Source organism: Pan troglodytes, chromosome X, assembly GCF_028858775.2.
Source record: "Pan troglodytes isolate AG18354 chromosome X, NHGRI_mPanTro3-v2.0_pri, whole genome shotgun sequence".
NCBI lineage: Eukaryota > Metazoa > Chordata > Mammalia > Primates > Hominidae > Pan > Pan troglodytes.
Genome location: NC_072421.2, coordinates 93,626,337 through 93,639,416, shown reverse-complemented (window position 1 = coordinate 93,639,416; position 13,080 = coordinate 93,626,337).

Genomic DNA, 13,080 nt, shown 5'->3' with positions numbered 1-13,080 from the left:
GGTGTGTGTGTGTGTGTGTGTGTGTGTGTGTGTGTGTGTTTAATGTCATAAAAATGTATATTGCATGTTAAGTTCTCATCAGAATTTTTAAGTGCATAATGTAATATTGTTAACTATAAGCACAGTGTAGTACAGCAGGATCCTAAAACTTATTTGTCTTGTATAATTGAAGCTTTATACTAATTGAACGAAAATTCCCCAATTGCTCCTCTCCTCAGCGCGTGGCAACCACCACACTACTCTTTGTTTCTATGAGGTTGACTGTTTGAGGTACCTCATAGAAGTGGAAGTATACAGTGTTAATTCTTCTGTGATTGGCTTTTTTCACTTAGCATAATGTTTTCCAGGTTCATATAGTATGATTTCCTTCTTTTTATAGCTGAATAGTATTCCATTGTATGTATATACAATATTTTTTATTCATTCATGCATCTATGAATGTTTAAGTAATTTCCATATCTTGGCTATTGTAAATAATACAGCAGTCAACATGGGATTGCATGTATCTCTTTGAGATCCTGATTTCAACACTTTTGGATATATACCCAGAAGTGGGATTACTGAATTTTTTGAGGAAACTCCATACTGTTTTCCATAGTGACTGAATCATTTTACGTTTTCACCAATTACATCCTTGCCAATAGTTGTAATTTTTTAAATAATGGCCATCCATATTAGTCCATTCTCACACTGCTATGAAGAAATACCTGAGACTGGGTAACTTATGAAGGAAAGAGGTTTAATTGACTCTCAATTTCACATTGCTGGGGATACCTGAGGAAACTTACAATCATGGTGGAAGGCAAAGGAGAAGCAAGCACCTTCTTCAGAGGGTGGCAGGACAGAGTGAGTGCAAGCAGGGGAAATGCCAGATGCTTATAAAACCATCAGATCTCATGAGATTCACTCATTATCATGAGAACATCATGGGAGAAACCACCCCCATGATCCAATTACCTTCACCTGGTCCCGCCCTTAACACCTGTGGATTATTACAATTCAAAGTGAGATTCGGGTGGGGATACAGAGCCAAATCATGTTACCATCCTAACAGGTGTGAGGTGACAACTCATTGTGGTTTTGATTTGCATTTCCCTGATTATTAGTAATGTTGATTATCTTTTAATTTACCTGTCAAACAATAGGCGCTTTTTGGAGAAATGGTTATTCAAGTCCATTGCCCATATTTTAAAAATAAGGTCACTTGGTTTTTTGCTATTTATTTATATGTGTTCTTTATATACTTTGGATATTAACTTCTTTTCAGATACATGGTTTTCAAACATTTTTTTCCATTCTGTAGGTTGTCTTTTCACTCTGTTGATTGTTTTCTTTGGTGTTCAGAGGCTTTTTTTCATGATGAAATGGCACTGATCTATTTTTGTTTTAGTTGCCTGTGCTTTATTTCATATCGAAGAAGTCATTGCCAAGACCAGTGTCATGAAGACTTCCCCTTATGTTTTGTTGTGGGAGTTTTATACTTTCAGGCTTTACATTTAAATCTTTAATCAATTTTGAGTTGATTTTTGTGTATGGGCTATATTAAGGGTCCAGTTTTATTCCTTTGCAAGTATATATTCAGTTCTTCCAAAACTATTTGTTGAAGAGACTATCCTTTACCAAATTTGTAGTTGTGACACCCTCATTTATCTGTTTCTCTTACTTTCAGTGTATGTGTGTCTTTAAATCTAAAGCGAGTCTAAGGACTTATTATTGCCAATATCATAATGTTTTCTCACTATCATGGAGTTTTTGTCCCTCTTTTCCTCGCTTGCTGTCTTCATCTTTTTTTTTTTTTTTGGTATTGATATACTTTAACTCCTTTCTTTTTCTTTTATGTATCTTCTGTAGGTTTTTTCTCCATGGTTATCATGGGGTATACATAAAACCTTTCATATTTGTAATTGTCTGTTTTAAACTGATAACAACTTAACTTCAATTGCATACAAAACCTCCATGCTTGGGGCTCCCTTGTATGTGACAAATCACTTTTGTCTTGTTGCTTTCAAGATTCTCCCTCTTTGACTTAAGACAGTTTGATTATAAAGTATCTGGATGTGATTCTCTTTGGTTTTATCACAGTTTTGAACCTGTTGAATCTTTTTCTTTTTTCAGATTTGGGAGTTTTGTCCCAATATGTCTCCTAATACGCTCTATGCTTCTTTTTTCCCCCTCTCTTCTCCCTCTGTTGCCCCTATAATGCATATATTGCCCAGCTTGATAGTGTCCCATAAGTCTCTTAGGCTATTTTGCTTTTCTTCATTCTCTTTTCTCATTTGCCCTTTGGCTCAATGATGTCAAATAAATTGTCTTTAAGTTACTGGACTTGATTCTGCTTCATTATGTCTGCTGTTGAACCCTTTTAATTTTTTAGTTTAGTTATTATATTTTTAAACTTCTGAGTTTTTATTTGGTCCTTTCTTAGAGTTTCTCTTTATTGATATTCTCAGTTTACTAATCATTTTTCTAATTTCATTTAGTTGTCTATCTGTTCTCTTTGGATCGTTGAGCATCTTTATGACAGTTATTTTAAATTCTTTTTTTGAGTAGCCCCTTGGTATGCATTTCTTTAGTGTTGGTTTCTGGAGTTTTATTTTGTTCCTTTGATTGGGCCACTTTTATCTGTTTCTTTATATGCTTTGTTATTTTTTGTTGGGATTTGGGCATTTTGAAGAAAAAAAAAGCCACCTCTCCTAATCTTTGTGGTATTGGCTTTGTGCAGGGAAAGATCTTCACCAGCCAGCCTGGTTGGAGGTTGCAGGACCTCTCAGAACTTTCCAATCTCTTGGATCTCCTGGCATTTAACTGTAGAACTGCAGCTCTAATGCACTGCTTGCCCCTTTCTTCAGTGGCTTCCAAACTCTGCTGCTGTCCCATCAGCACTCCAAATCAGGCAAGACAGAAAAACCTTTCCTTAGGAAGCCCCAAGGGAAGTTAGAACATTTTATGCACTCTTTTGTTTTTCTCCTGAGGGAGGAGCCCAGACATGAGGGATTTTCTCCTTATTGCTCTGTGCTATGTAACATAGGGTGAGGGACAGAAACAGGTGCACAAAATGCAATGATTTTTTCTACCCCTTTCACTGGAATCCCTTCTGGGTTTTACAATAACCTGGGTTCCATAGCTTCCTAACTAGTCTCTAGAGTTCTCAATTATTCTGGTCCCTATATTGTTGTTAACTCAGGGTCTCTCTAGGGGAAAGAGGGTCTATAGCATCCTATTTTGCTGTCTTGCTGATGTCCCCTCACATTTATGTATTTTAAAATTGACAAATAAAAATTGTATATATCTATGATGTACAGCATGTTTTGATATATATGTATATATGTGTATATATACATATATATGCATTGTGGAATGGCTAAATCAAGCTATTTAACATAGGCATTATCTAATATACCATTTTGGTGGTGGGTAAACTTAAAATCTACTTTCAAAACAATTTTTAAGTATGCTATATATTGTTATAAACTGTAGTTACCATGATGGATAATAGGTCTCTTGAACTTATTTCTTTGGTCAAACTAAAATTTTGTTTCTTTTGACCAACATTTTCTCAATTTTCCCACCCCCCAGCCTGTGGTGACCACTATTTTACTTTCTATTTCTGAGTTCAACTTTATTAGATTATACATATATGTGAGATCATGTGGTATTTGTTTTTCTGCACCTGGCTTATTTTACCCCAATTCACTCCAATTTATGCCTATTTCACTCCAATTTATGGCTTATTTCACTTCAATTTATGCTCCAAGGAACAAGGTTTTTCTATGTTGCTACAAATGGCAGGATTTCCTTCTTTTGTTTAAGGCTGAATAGTATTCCATTGTGTATATAAACCAATGGAATATTGGTATATTTTCTTTATTCATTCATTTGTTGAGGAAGTACACATTTAAAATAAATATGTATACATAAAATATTTAATTAGTAGTCTTGCATTTTTGCATTTTACATAAATTTTCTGTTGTACACACACAGATATCCTTCTGAAACTTTTCAACATGCTATGGTTTTGAGATTTAGCCATGTAACAAATGTAGTTCTAGTTCATTCTTTTCTTATTCTTTTACAATATTTCATTGTATGACTGTAACTGTTTATCGGATCATTCTTCTACTGATGGACATTAGAATATTTTTTCAGTCTTTCAGTATTACAAAAAAAAGCTACAGTAAGAATGCTTCACGTGTATGACTGTTCTCTGGGTTGTACACTTTAAAAGTAGACTTGCAGAGTCTCAGATTATACATATCATCAAATACATTAGATATCTTCAAACTTATCTCCTAAAGGCTATACCAATTTATGGTCCAAGAAACAAGGTCCTCTTCTTCCACCTCCTCACTTATATCTGGTATTTTGCATTTAATTTAGTGAACGTGAGAAATATAACATGGTATCTCAACTTGTATTCACATTGTTAATAGTGAGAATGAGCATATGTCTTTTGGCTATTTGCATTTCCTATTCGATAACCATTTCTGTTAGCCTAAACTTCTAATATATGAAATTTAAGGTAATAATGTTGAGGCTGTATGAGATGATATATGCATAACCCCAAAATCTACACATTCTCCACTTTTCTGGATTCACACTTTCCTTTAATATTGAAGCAATTTGACTTTATTCTTCTATTTTTCTATATTGTTGGACTATCACCAGGCTCTGCAATATTTCGAGAATTTATGAGAAGAGTAGCTCTCTGTGTGTATATGTGTGTGTGGAGGGGGGTGGGGATGTATGTGAAAGAATTTCTGTTCTCCTGATACCTACCACCTCCAAATTATTATTACAATATGTTTTTTGATACCTGATGTCATCTTACTTCCTGCAACTGTTATGTTGTCTACATCATTCTAAGAATGGAAAATAATATCTTCATTATTCTTCAATACAAATCCATCAAAACACTGTCGTGTATAACCAAAATGCATGGGAAAATTTGGGGGAATGATGGGTAATTTTTGCCCAAAAGAGAAAAGGTCTAGTGCAAGTTAGATATCACTATTTCCTGAATATTTTTATTGTTATTTTTGAGTCTCACTGCTATGGTTTGACTGTATCCCATAAAGTTTATGTTTTGCAAATTTAATCCCAATGCAACAGTGTTGGGAGGTGAGGCCAAATAAGTGATTAGGTAATGAGAGATTTGCCCCCCTGAATGGATTAATGCTATTTTAGGATTGGGTTATTACAGGAATGGGTTATTGCAGGAGTGGATTAATTTTCAAGAAAGTGGCCTTGTTATAAAAGCAAGTTCAGCCCCCTCTTGTTCTTTTGCTCTCTTACAAGTGCTGTATTGTTATTCTACAGATGGCATAGTAAGAAGACCTTCACCAGTTATAAGCCCCTTGAGATTGGACTTCCCAGCTTCAGAATTGTAAGATATATATATTTCATATATACATATATTTTATATATATATATATATTTTATAAATTACTCAGTTTGTGGAATTCTGTTATAGCAATACAAAATGAACTAATACATTCACTATCAAGATCCTGGTAACAAATCCCAGATTTCTGTTGCTCTGCAATGTACAGAAATAAATTTCTCTGTTTCTCAAAACTCTTAGATTATTCTGTGAGAAAAGGATCTGGGGGCAAGGCAGGGATAGGTTGGGTTTTTGACTAAAAGGACAAGTTAAGAAGATTTTTAAAAAACAAATCGTGCAGTTCCATCTCACTTAAACATATGCAGCACCAATCCCAAACACATTCAAAAAGTACTGGAAAAAATATAAAGACAGAATATTTTATTGTACAAGAGTTCAAAACAATGTGATAAAGCAAAAAAGTATTACAAAGCATAAAAAGTAAAAGGTAAAGCAGTTTTGATTAAAGGACGTGATGAGTTTTTGATGTAAAAATTCCTACTAAAATATAATGTTTAAAAAGTTAAAAATATGACTCTCATACAAATCATAAATAAATGACAGTTAAACATTTTATTCATCTCATTAATTAAAGACTGATTATGATGTTGACAGGCACATGAAGAGAAAATTGAGGAACAAAGATTTATATAGTAAAAGTGCTTCTGAAACAATTTTGACAATAAAAGCTTAACTGAGACACACATAGATTGAAAATAAAGGGCTAGAAAAGATACTTGAGGCCAATGGAAACAAAAACGTGCAGGAGTCACTATACTTATATAAGAAAAAATAGATTTCATGACAAATCTATAAGAAGATACAAAAATGGTCACTATGTAATGATAAAGGGGTCAATTTTTTAATTATATTTAAGTTCTGGGATACATGTGGAGAATGTGCAGGTTTGTTACATAGGTATACATGTGCCATGGTGGTTTGCTGCACCTATCAACCCGTTATCTACATTAGGTATTTCTCCTAATGCTATCGCTCCCTTAGCCACTCACCCCCACAAAAGGCCCCAGTGTGTGATGTTCCCCTCCCTGTGTCCATATATTCTCATTGTTCAACTCCCACTTATGAGTGAGAACATGCGGTGTTTGGTTTTCTGTTCCTGTGTTAGTCGGCTGAGAATGATGGTTTCCAGCTTCATCCACATCCCTGCGAAGAACATGAACTCATCCTCTTTTATGGCTGCATAGTATTCCATGGTGTATATGTGCCACATTTTCTTTATCCAGTCTATCATTGATGGGCATTTGGGTTGGTTCCAAGACTTTGCTACTGTGAATAGTGCTGCAATAAACATACATATGCATGTGTCTTTATAGTAGAATGATTTACAATTCTTTGGGTATATACTCCGTAATGGGATTGCTGGGTCAAATGGTATTTCTGGTTCTAGAACCTTGAGGAATCACCACACTGTCTTCCACGATGATTGAACTAATTTACCCTCCCACCAACAGTGTAAAAGCATTCCTATTTCTCCACATCCTCTCCAGCATCTGTTGTTTCCTGACTTTTTAATGATCTCCATTATAACTGGTGTGAGATGGTATCTCATTGTGGTTTTGATATGCATTTCTCTAATGACCAGTGATGATGAGCTTTTTTCATATGTTTTTTGGCCACATAAATGTCTTCTTTTGAGAAGTGTATGTTCATATCGTTTGCCCACTTTTTGATGGGGTTGTTTGTTTTTTTCTTGTAAACTTGTTTAAGTTCCTTGTAGATTCTGGATATTAGCTCTTTGTCAGATGGATAGATTGCAAAATTTTTCTCCCATTCTATAGGTTGCCTGTTCACTTTGATGATAGTTTCTTTTGCTGTGCAGAAACTCTTTAGTTTATTTAGATCACTTTTGTCAATTGTGGCTTTTGTTGCCATTGCTTTTGGTGTTTTAATCATGAAGTCTTGGTCATGCCTATGTCCTGAATGGTATTGCCTAGGTTTTCTTCTAGGGTTGTTATGGTTTTAGGTCTTACATTTAAGTCTTTAATCCATCTTGAGTTAATTTTCTTATAAGGTGTAAGGAAGGGGTTCAGTTTCAATTTTCTTCATATGGCTAGCCAGTTTTCCCAACACCATTTATTAAATAGGGAATCCTTTCCCCATTTCTTGTTTTTGTCAGGTTTGTCGAAGATCAGATGGTTTTAGATGTGTGGCGTTATTTCTGAGTTCTCTGTTCTGTTCCATCGGTCTATATATCTGTTTTGGTACCAGTACCATGCTGTTTTGGTTACTGTAGCCTTGTAGTATAGTTTGAAGTTAGGTAGCATGATGCCTCTAGCTTTGTTCTTTTTGCTTAGGATTGTCTTGGCCATATGGGCTCTTTCTGGTTCTATATGAAATTTAAAGTAGTTTTTCCTAATTCTGTGAAGAAAGTCAATGGTAGCTTGATGGGAATAGCATTGAATCCATAAATTACTTTCAGCAGTATGGCCATTTTCATGATACTGATTTTTTCCATCCATGAGCATGGAATGTTTTTCCATTTGTTTGTGTCCTCTCTTATTTCCTTGAGAAGTGGTTTGTAGTTCTCCTTGAAAAGTTTCTTCACATCCCTTGTTAATTGTATTCCTAGGTATTTTATTCTCCTTGTAGCAATTGTGAATGGGAGTTTACTCATGATTTGGCTCTCTGTTTTTCTATTATTGGTGAATAGGAATGCTTGTGATTTTTACACATTGATTTTGTGTTCTGAGATTTTCCTGAAGTTGCTTATCTGCTTAAGGAGATTTTGGGCTGAGACAATGGGGTTTTCTCAATATACAATCATGTCATCCGCAAACAGAGACAATTTGACTTCCTCTCTTCCTATTTGAATACCCTTTATTTTTTTTCTTGCCTGATTGCTGTGGCCAGAACTTCCAATACTATGTTGAATAGGAGTGGTGACAGAGGGTATCCTTGTCTTGTGCTGGTTTTCAAAGGGAATGCTTCCAGCTTTTGCCCATTCAGTATGATATTGGCTGTGGGTTTGTCATAAATAGCTCTTGTTATTTTGAGATGCATTCCATCAATACCTAGTTCATTGAGTGTTTTTAGCATGAAGAGGTGTTGAATTTTATCGAAGTCCTTTTCTGCATTTATTGAGAAAATCATGTGGTTTTTGTCATTGGTTCTGTTTATGTGATGGATTACATTTATTGATTGCATATATTGAACCAGCCTTGCATCCCAAGGATGAAGCAGACTTGATCATTGTGGATAAGCTTTTTGATGTGCTGCTGGATTTGGTTTGCCAGTATTTTGAGGATTTTCACATCAATGTTTATCAGGGATATTTGCCTGAAATTTTCTTTGTGTGTGTGTGTGTGTGTGTGTGTGTGTGTGTGTGTCTTTGCCAGGTTTTGGTATCAGCATGATGTTGGCCTCATAAAATGAGTTAGGGAGGAGTCCCTCTTTTTCTATTGTTTGGAAAAGTTTCAGAAGGAATGCTACCAGCTACTCTTTGTACCTCTGGTAGAATTCAGCTGTGAATCCATATGGTCCTGGGCTTTTTTTGATTGGTAGGCTATTAATTACTGTCTCAATTTCAGAACTTGTTATTGGTCTATTCAGGGATTCGACTTCTTCCTGGTTTAGTCTTGGGAGGGTGTATGTGTCCAGGAATGTATCTATTTCTTCTAGATTTTCTAGTTTATTTGCATAGAGGTGTTTATAGTATTCTCTGATGGTAGTTTGTATTTCTGTGGGATCAGTGGTGATCTCCCCTTTATCATTTTTTATTGTGTCTATTTGATTCTTCTCTCTTTTCTTCTTTATTAGTCTGGGTAGCGGTCTATCTATTTTGTTGATCTTTTCAAAAACCCAGCTCCTGGATTCATTGATTTTTGAAGGGTTTTTCTTGTCTCTATCTCCTTCAGTTTTGCTCTGATCCCAGTTATTTCTTGTCTTCTGCTAGCTTTTGAGTTGGTTTGCTCTTGCTTTGCTAGTTCTTTTAATTGTGATGTTAGGGTGTTGATTTTAGATCTTTCCTGCTTTCTCCTGTGGGCATTTAGTACTATAAATTTCCCTCTAAACATCTCTTTAGATGTGTCCCAGAGATTCTGGTACGTTGCATCTTTGTTCTCATTGTTCTCCTATCATATTGGTTTCAAAGAACTTATTTATTTCTGCCTTAATTTCATTATTTACCCAGTAGTCATTCAGGAGCAGGTTGTCCACTTTCCATGTAGTTGTATGGTTTTCAGTGAGTTTCTTAATCCTGAATTCTAATTTGCTTGTACTGGGGTCTGAGAGACTGTTATGATTTCAGTTTTTTGCATTTGCTGAGGAGTGATTTACTTCCAATTATGTGGTTTATGTTAGAATAAGTGCTGTGTGGTGCTGAGAAGAATGTGTATTCTCTTTATTTGAGGTCAAGAATTCTATAGATATCTATTAGGTCTCCTTGGTCCAGAGCTGAGTTCAAGTCCTGGATATGCTTATTAATTTTCTGTCTTGTTTATCTGTCTAATATTGACAGTGGGGTGTTAAAGTCTCCCGCTATTATTGTGTGGGAGTCTAAGTCTCTTTGTAGGTCTCTAAGGACTTGCTTTATGAATCTGTGTGCTCCTGTATTGGGTGCATATATATTTAGGATAGTTAGCTCTTCTTGTTGCATTGATCCCTTTACCATTATGTAAGTTCCTTGTAGATGCTGGATATTAGACCTTTGTCAGATGGGTAGATTGAAAAAATTTTCTCTCATTCTGTAGGTTGTCTGTTTACTCTGATGATAGTTTCTTTCACTGTGCAGAAGCTCCTTAGTTTAATTATATCCCATTTGTCAATTTTTGCTTCTGTTGCAATTGCTTTTGATGTCTTCATCATGAAATGTTTGCCCGTTCCTATGTCCTGAATGGTATTGCCTAGGTTTTATTTTATGGTTTTTATAGTTTTGTGTTTTACATTTAAGACTTTAATCAATATTGAGTTGATCTTTGTTTGTGGTGTAAGGAAGGGGTTCTGTTTCAGTTTTCTGCATATGGCTAACCAGTTATCTCAGCACCATTTATTTAATAGGAAATTGCATTAGTTTATTTTCACACTGCTATGAACAAATACCTGAGACTGGATAATTTATGAAGGAAAGAGGTTTAATAGACTCACAGTTCCACATGGCTGGGGAGGCCTCACAATCATGGCGAAAGGCAAAGGAAAAGCAAAGTCTTGTCTTACATAGCAGCAGGCAAGAGAGAATTTGTGCAGGGAAACTTCCTCTCATAAAAACCATTAGCTCTCATGAGACTTATTCACTATCATGAGAACAGCACAGGAAAGACCTGCCTCCAGGATTCAATTACCCTCGACTAGGTTCCTTCCACAACACATGGGAATTGTGGGAGCTACAATTCAAGATGAGATTTGGGTGGGGATACAGTCAAATCATATCAGGAATACTTTCCTCATTGCTCATTTTTACCAGGTTTCTTGAAGATCAGATGGTTGTTGATGTTTGATGTTATTTCTGAGGTCTCTGTTCTGTTCTATTGGTCTATATGTCTGTTTTGGTACCAGTGCCATGCAGTGTTAGTTACTGTAGCCTTGTAATATAGTTTGAAATTGAGTAGCATGATGCCTCCAGCTTTGTACTTATTGCTAAGGATTGTCTTGGCTATTCGGGCTCTGTTTTGGTTCCATATGACTTTTAAAATAGTTTTTTTTTCTAATTCGATGAAGAAGGTCAATGGTAGTTTAATGGTAATAGCATTTCATTTATAAATTGGTTTGAGCAGTATGGAAATTTTCATGATACTGATTCTTCCTATCCAAGAGCATGGAATGTTTTTCCATTTGTTTGTGTCATCTCTGATTTATTTGAGCAGTGGTTTCTTTGAGCCAGAATTTCCAATACTATGTAGAATAGGAGTGGTGAGAGATGGCATCCTTGTCTTGTGCTAGTTGTCATGGAGAATGCTTCCAGCTTTTCCCCATTCAGTATTATATTGGCTGTGGGTTTGTCATATATGGTTCTTATATTTTGAGGTATGTTCTTTCAATACCTAGTTAATTGAGAGTTTTTTTTTATCATGAAGGAATGTTGAATTTTATCAAATGCCTTTTCTGCATCTATTGAGATAATCACATGGTTTTGTCTTTAGTTCTGTTTATGTGCTTGATTACATTTATTGACTTGCATGTGTTGAACCAATCTTGCATCCTGAGGATGAAGTCTACTTGATCATGGTGGATTAGGTTTTTGATTTGCTGTTGGAGTCAGTTTGCAGGTATTTTGTTGAGGATTTTTGCATAGATGTTTATCATAAATATTAGCCTGAAGTTTTCTTTTTCGTGTGTGTCTCTGCCAGATTTTGGTATCAGGATGATGCTGGTCTCATAGAATGACTTAGGTAGGAGTACCTCCTTTTCAATTTTTTGGAATAGATTCAGTGGAAATGGTACCAGCTCTGCTTTGTACCTCTAGTAGAATTCAGCTGTGAATCTGTCTGGTCCTGGGCTTTTTTGTTGGCAGGTTATTTTTTACTGCCTCAATTTCAGTTCTCATTATTGGTGTATTTAGGGATTCAATTTCTTCCTGGTTCAGTCTTGGGGGGGTATATGTGTGGAAGAATTTATTCATTTCTTCTAGGTTTTCTAGTTAATGTACGTAGAAGTGTTTATAGTATTCTCTGATGCCTGTTTGTATTTCTGTGGGTCCAGTGGTGATATTCCTCTCATAATTTCTGTCTTTATTTGAATCTTCTCTCTTTTCTTCTTTATTAGTCTAGCTAGCAGTCTATCTGTTTTATTTTTTTTTCAGAAAAACATCTCCTGGATTCATTAATTTTTTGAAGGGGATTTTGTGTCTCTATCGCCTTCATTTCTGCTCTCATCTTGGTTATTTCCTGTCTTCTGCTGGCTATGTGGTTTGTTTGCTCTTGATTCTCTAGTTCTTGTAGTTGTTATGTTAGGTTTTTAACTTGAGATCTTCCTACCTTTTTGATATAGGCATTTAGTGCTATAAACTTCCTTCTTAACACTGCTTTAGGTCCATCCCAGAGATTCTGTTACATTGTATCTTCATTCTCATTAGTTTAAAAGATCTTCTTGATTTCTGCCTTAATATAATTATTTACTCAAGAGTCATTCAAGAATGGATTGTTCAGTTTCCATGTAGTTTGTGGTTTTGAGTGAATTTCTTAATCTTGTGTCCTAATTTGATTGCACTGTGGTCTGAGATTGTTTGTTATAGTTTCGGTTCTTTTGCATTTGCTAAGGAGTAATTTACTTTAAATTATGTGACCAATTTAAAGTAACTGCCATGTGGCAATGAGAAGAATGTATATTTTGTTGTTTTGGGGTGGAGAGGTTGGTATATGTCTATCAGGCCCACTTGATACAGAGCTGAGTTAATTTTTTGTCTTGATGATCTGTCTAATATTGTCAGTGATGTGTTAAAGTATTCCACTATTATTGCATGGGAGTCTATGTCTCTTTGAAGGTCTCTAAGAACTTGCTTTATGAATCTAAGTGCTCCTGTATTGGGTGCATATACATTTAAGATATTTAGCTCTTTTTGTTGAATTGAACCCTTTACCATTATGTAATGTCCTTCTTTGTCTTTTTTGATGTTTGTTGGTTTAAAGTCTGTTTTGTCAGAAACTAGGATTGCAATGCCTACTTTTTTCTGTTTTTCCATTTTCTTGGTAAATTTTCTCCATCCCTTAATTTCTAGCCTATGTGTGTCTTCACATGTGAGATGGGAC